Source organism: Chrysochloris asiatica, unplaced genomic scaffold, assembly GCF_000296735.1.
Source record: "Chrysochloris asiatica unplaced genomic scaffold, ChrAsi1.0 scaffold00031, whole genome shotgun sequence".
Taxonomy (NCBI): Eukaryota; Metazoa; Chordata; class Mammalia; order Afrosoricida; family Chrysochloridae; genus Chrysochloris; species Chrysochloris asiatica.
This window is the reverse complement of record NW_006408549.1, coordinates 18,094,279-18,101,443: the sequence shown is the minus strand read 5'-3', so window position 1 is coordinate 18,101,443 and position 7,165 is coordinate 18,094,279. Positions and strand designations below refer to the sequence as shown.

General features: G+C 36.8%; 1 pseudogene; it reads left to right on the top strand.

The window, feature by feature from the left end:
• The window catches only part of LOC102826468, an 87,058-nt pseudogene that overhangs the window by 19,318 nt on the left and 60,575 nt on the right, over window positions 1-7,165 (top strand).

Sequence of the window (7,165 nt, the reverse complement as noted above, 5' to 3'; positions counted from 1 at the left end):
AGTCTAGTTTTAAGTTCACAGTTAGGTTTGTTTTTATTTATTTTAATTATAATTGAAATCCATTTGATTTCCTCTTTATTTGGAAGTTCTATAACTACATTATTTCCTCTTTTCAACCTTATGGGTGTTTTTGTTTTCCCTGTCCTTTTTCTTTTTCTGCAAACTACCATCTCTGGCTCCTCATTTTCAGTCTTGTAGGTCTGTTGTCCTGTTTTTGTTAAGTGTTGTCAAGTCAGTTCTGACCCATAGTGACTCTGTGTAGGGCTTCTGAGGAGTGGCTGGTGAGGTTGAACCACAGACTTTGCAGTTCAAACTGACTTTGTGGTCCAGCACATTAACCCAAAGGGGCACACGAGGACTCCGAAAAAGTAATACACACCCTTTATGGTAGTGAAGGAATTGTGTAATTGGTAGTTGAGAATTCTTATGTAAATCTGCATTGACTTAAAAACCCAAAGATGATCTGAACTAATTTATATTGCAAAAACTATATTCATTTTCACTCTTTAGCAGCAGTTAGGTAGCTGTATTGCTGCAACATATATCATAGACGTGGATTTGAATGCCAGGAAGGTAAGTGACTATATACTATTTTGGACAAGTCTCTTTATCTGCATGAGCCCCAGTTTCTTCACCTACAAAATGTGGGTACTAATGTATTTTAACAGTTGAAATAAATATTTATTTATTTATTTCCAACGATTGTAGAAAGATTTAAACAATATAACCTATGTGAATGTTCTGGTTTTGTAGTAAATATTCAACATGTATTTGTCAGATATTTATTAATGTAGAGTGGAAACAGATTTTCCTGTGAAGGAATAATAGTATCCAAAACTCTAGTAACCATATGCTATTAGAAGAAACAGAATAGAACAAATGACATCTGACATATAATAATTATCATTTCTCTTCCCTGGCCTGGCAGTTTTCCCATCTCAACACTGGCTAGTGGTGCATATTCCTGGATTTGCTTCTGTTTGCAAGTTCTTGTTTCCAAGACCCTAAGTAAGTTGCTAGGATACCACAGAGACCTTTTAACACTTTTATTTCCTTTTCTCAGTATACTTGAGAGGTAGGGCCTTTTAAAACAATTGAACATGTATTTCTCAGCATGACACATATAGCAATCTACAAGACTGAATTGGATGTAACTAGTCATGTTATATTTAACATAGCTTGCTGGAGATCATTGTTGGACATTTTAACAGTATACGTGAACATTCAATTTCAAGAACTTGCTTCAAATACCTTATTATATGCTGCAAATGTTTCCTCAAGTACTGATGATTAGGGAATGCAAATAATTATGGTAAAAGAAAACTTTCTGGTAAAAATTGGCAGCATTTTCATGCATGTGGCCTTCCAATATTTTAATTATGCTTTAAAAAAAGATGTATGGTATTATACAGCTGGATTTACAATGAAGCTATTTAATATCTTTCTATCAAACAAAATGAATAAACCATCTATGGAATATTCAGACCCCACCCTATTCCACTTCCTATGAAGGGGAAGTACGGGGAGTGAGCATGTTACTTGGCAGTTGAACAAGTGAGTTGCTTAGCAACAGAAAAAAGGTTCAAAAGATTAAGTTAATAGTGCCCAATTGAATCCAGTACAGCCAAAGAACATACCCTTGGATGTCAGACCCAAACCTGCTTCTAAGAGAGAACTGTCTTCCAGAATTCAAATATGTGATCTTTACTATGTACTTTCAATATCATTTTTATTTAAAAGTGAGTTTAAAGTGTCATGTCAAAATTATAAAACTAGAACATATTTTTCCTCTATTTACAACTATAGGGAAAGGAATCTGCAGTGCATGAACTGGAGAAGTTCCTTACTTTTTTCTAGACTCAATTGTTTCTCTATCTAAGCAGTCTGAATCTTTCTCAGATTGAATCATTTGGTATATAAAAGCTCATGAATTTTGTTTACAATTACTAGAAATTACAATGGACAAGATAAAGGAGAGAGTTCAAATCTTACACTAACAGAATCTGTACTAAGAATTATTCTGTACAATTTTGTTTCCTCAAATTATCCCTGTGTTCTCAAGTTAGTAGTTTTTCAGTACCCCCCCATGACAGATCCCCTTAGCCTCTGGTCTGCTGTGTGCCAAGTCATTGCAATTGTCATCTAATTCCCCTGCTCCCCTCACCAAGGAATGGACAAAACGAAGGGCAGTAAAGCCTTACTTATTGTGACTCTATAATCTAAAGGGGTGAGGGTAAATCACTCCCATCATTACAAAAGGAGTTTTAGTTAGTATTATTTTCCACAGAAAGTCACATGCCCTACTTAATGTGTCACCTGAACCAGTTGCTAGATGGAAAAATGGAGATATGAAAAACACTGTTCACTAAAAAATCAAAGCTGAAGACAACTGTTTTCTACAAAAACGGACTCACAGTGTATAGGATAGGATAACCTCTCCTAAGGTTTTTTTCACAATCTAGTTCAAATGTAAATTCAAGCAGAAGGAAAATTTCAAGCTAGTGTGTGTGTGTGTGTGTGTGTGTGTGTGTGTGTGTGTGTGTGTGTGTTCTAGGAACAATAGCAGAGTTGTATGCATTCTACAAGGAAACTACTGAACTACGTTTGAATCTTATCTTTTAGTCCCTAATTCTTTACAATTCTCTCCTCACTCAATCATAATGAAATGTGCCAGACAACAGAAGATAGGAAAGAAGAGTCAGCTGATTGAACTAATGAAGTTTTCTTATTCTAGAAGGAATTCTGGGTTAAAGGACAGCTGGAGAAATGGTTCTATAGGATAAGCACTCAACCACAAGGTCAGTTTTTAATCACAAGGTACATGGTTCAAACTTACCAGCCACACCTCAGAAATCCTATAAAGGATCACTATGAGTTAGAATGGACTCAATAGTACTTAACAACAACAACAACATCTGATATAATATAGAAGAGAATATAGTATGGAATTTCTCCTTTCAAAACAGAGGATTGAACTGGTTCTTGTAAGGAGTGAACTGGGAAATGTCAGATTGATATTGGCTGATGCTGTCCTTCCTTAATCCTTAATACTTTCATATTGAGTCCAGGCGGAACAATAAAGCTACTTTCCTGTATCCGCCCCCCCCCCCTTTTTCTCTGATTGAAAGAAAAGGGCAGAACATTTGAAAAGAATTCAACAGAGTCACCATGGTTATTAGTTCCAAATCCACATCTGCAATGATGCTCTCATCTACCAGCCAGTTCCTGAGATTGATAGGGAATGCTCCATGCACTCGTAATTCTCAGTAGTTCTTGGCGCATAGCATCATTTCTCTACTACCCTCAGAAGCTGGATTCCATCACATAGGTCTCTAAATCTGCACCTTACCCTTATGACATAAAGTAAATCTGAAGAAACTGATTCTCACAGCTCTTTCTTAAAAACCATAGGCCCAAGGTTTTGTTAACCTCTTCAATCTGTTTCACTGACACTCAGGTTTACAGCAGGTTTATCTCACAAATGGCTTAATCTAAAATTAACAAGGCATGTTTCACAGAACACTTTAATCACAGCAATTTGAAGGAAAAAGTATTATCTCTGGTTTTTATGTAACTCTATATAACAGCATTCAATCTGGGTACAAATGCTAAAAAGATTTGAGATTAATTTACACTGTTCTTTCTAATTTGAAACAAGAATATCAGAACTTCCATAGTAAAATAAGCACTGACCTTCCAGATGGTCATGTACAGATAGTAAGCACTTTTTTCAACAAAGATCCTGGGGTGTTTTTTTATTTTGTTTTTTTTTTTGTTTGTTTGTTTGTTTTTAGCTTCTGTTTTCAATTGCCACCACTGCTTCTCATGAGCAATATAAGGAAAAATGCAGATATTATATGACTATACCTCATAAAGGTCATAATTTTCTTAAAGAAAAGAATACATTGTGTCATAGACATAGATAAAGTGGCAAGTCTATGTGGGAAATAATCCAATAGAACTATTCACAACAATGAGTCTGAAAATCTTAGAAGCAGAGTCTTGAGTCAAAACAAAAATAAAGCAAGCCGAGCCATCGATGTATGCTTGAGGCTATGTCTACAAAAAATTCTAGCTAAGAATAAGACATTCAGTCAATGCATTCCTCATGTTCTCCCAAAAGTCTGATTTGATCTGGTTATCTGGTGTTATTATTTACGTTTCTTTTATGACCAATTGCTTATAGAACTGACCTAACCAACCAGTTACAATAACATCTTTCTAGACTGAGTTTCAGAGACAGTGTACTTCACACTCAGGCTATAATCATTAAGCTATTAACATGAATGAAATCCTTTTAAGAATATGCGTCTTAAAGAATATAATTACTGTTAAAAAAAAAAAAAAAAGAAAAACCTTCACAGTCATGGTGGCTTACCTCAGCTCTCTACAACATCTGCTGTAACTTTAAACTTTAGGTGCTCCAGTATCTAATGGAAGTAGAATTCTCTATAGTAAGGTTTATGTGAAAAATTGACTCTGTTTTTCAAATGTTTAAATGCTCAAGTGTTTGGGGTAAAACAAAACAAATTATCATGTTCATCTAAAGGGATTTAAGATAAAATACTCTTTGTAGAAATGCCAGGAGGATATAGAATTGAATGTCAAGGTCTAAGTTTTATGTGAGTGAAACAGAGTGCTCTATATTGGAATGCCTTGAGGAGCATGAGATGGCAGTAAAAAAGTCTCAATAGAAAAAGTGGCCCATTTTTTATTTGAACTTCAAGGTCATTGCACTGTTCTTGATGGCAAGTATGAAATTAATTACCTTCAATTTCAGGTTTAACAATAAGAAAATAAAGTAGAAGTGTATATAAAGGTGTGTAGTTCAGAATAATGGTGTTATAAGAAATTGTAACATGATCATTGACTGTATTGTTAACAATTCAAACATAATGATTGAATTGTTATGTTATAAACATAAACAAAGTGTACATTATAAACATAAAGTGCACACTTACTCACATATAGATTATTAATTGTATTGTTCAGAATCCATGCAGAGTATTTATATGTCTCATCTATTTAGTAGGACTGTGATGACTGTGTAAAATAAGCATTGGACTGCAAACCACAAGGTTGTTGGTTTGAGCTCACCAGCTGTTACACAGGAGAAAGATAAGGTTTTCTACTCCCGTAAAAATTTACAGTCTTCGAATCAGAAGACTCTCAATGGCACTTGAAAACAACATTTCTTTAAGATACATAAATCCAAAATGCCTTCAGATGTAAAATAACACTCCACATTTCAAAATGAAATCAGACATTTAAAGAAAATTAAATGTTTAAATATTACAAGTTAAGTGGTTTGGGTACAGGACAAACAAAGACAGGCAGGGGAGGTTCCTCGGTGGAAGTGCAAAAAAACCAGAGAAGGTGCTTTGCTGGAACACTTCCACAGATTTGGATCTAATACAAATTGTGGGACACCAATTTTCTGCCCCCACCGGTGGAAAAATTTGACTATGGAGGGAAAACATGGCGATTTCTGAATTGATCAGGACACTTCCTGCGGGCCCCTCTGCCTGGGCTAAGATCAGAGGATGGGGTCACAGATGGACAGATACAATGCTAAAATCACAGAGCGGCATGTAGAAAAAGAAGTGTGGTGGTTTTTTACACTTTTCTTTCCTCCTCTCCCCTGCCGCACCCTCTCTGCCCATCCCAGACATCTTCAAGCAGGTGGGAGCTCACCCCCAAAAGCATCCAGTGCTGTGCACACAGGGTACAATTTTCCTATGGCACAAAGAGGAAATCCCTGAAAGCAGCCCCACAAGCTAATCATTTGGCTACTTCTTATGACATCTGACCCGGGGACTCAGCCCTAAAGCTGACCTGGACAGGAGCCTTTATCTCTGCCTTAAGTAAGGAGACAGCAGGTCTAGCTATAGAGCCAAACCTTATCTGCGCCTTGTAAATCCCCAACATAAATGGCAAGAGCCAACACCAACTACTATATATAAGGACACAGATATTTTGAGAATTACGCTGTGCATACGCAGACACCTAACTGACCTTCAGAGATAAAAAATAGTGGACAATCTTTCTTCCATTCATTTCTCAATATCTATCTGTGTACATCCACTGTGGTGACTAAAGGAGGAGTCTGAGAAATTGTACCATCCCACCCACTGTTGGAGGTTTCTACTGTGCATGCACACTGACCTGTACGGCAAAGGCTACTGGACAGTCATCTACAGTTTTATATTTGTTTTTGTGTGGTGATTTTTGTCTCTGATTTTATATTGTTTCTTTTTTTGGTCCTGTTGATCCCACTTCTTTCCTGGGGGATGAAGCTTTCTCTCCCTACATTACCCAAGAAGAGAAAGCAATTGTGGCCATATAGCCAAGCTACAAGCATACCCCATAATATTGCACTATCCAAACAGGAGTCAATACCAGCTGCTATGCATTGCACAGATAGTCAACATTTCCTAAGAAAGCCTGAAGCTCAGTAATAGAGATGTGAAAAGGGAAGCCCATCTCCAGATTACATCCACTAGGATGTAAGCTTAACAACACAGCAACATACATTTATTTAATCAGTGAAAATACATATAACTATTGAAAATGTCCATGAAAAAAAACAACAATAGATCTCAGCACATCCAAAAACAGAAAAGAGTAACTGAGACAAATGAGCTGGAGGCAGACATAGAATTCACATTAGAAGAGCAAGCTTTGGATCTGCATTAGAAGGAATTCAGAAGAATGATATGAAGACAAATCCAAATGCTCCACAGAGGGGTGGAAGAAAATAAGAAAGAAGTCAGGAAAGTGCTACAGGAGCGATCAGACAAAATAGATATAGCATTGGAGCTGCTCCAAGAACAGAAGATACTTCTTGAAAGAAAGAACAGCAGGAAAAATCAAAAACAATAACAGCATTCCAATTGACTACTATAAGAACAAGTAAGTTGTTCTCCGAGGAGCCAACAAGGCAAGCAGTAGGGTTCCATCAGGGCAAACCTCCTTCCACAACTGAGACTCGAACAGGCCTGTGGTCTTGGTGGTGACCACATTGGTCTACCAATAAGGGGAAGTGAGGGAAAAACAGCAATGAAGTTTGTCAGGGAAAAACAGCAATGAAGTTTGTCAGCTAAGTCTGACCACATTCAACAGACTCCTGTATACCTGGATTGAGACCTGGTTGGCCAGCAGTATG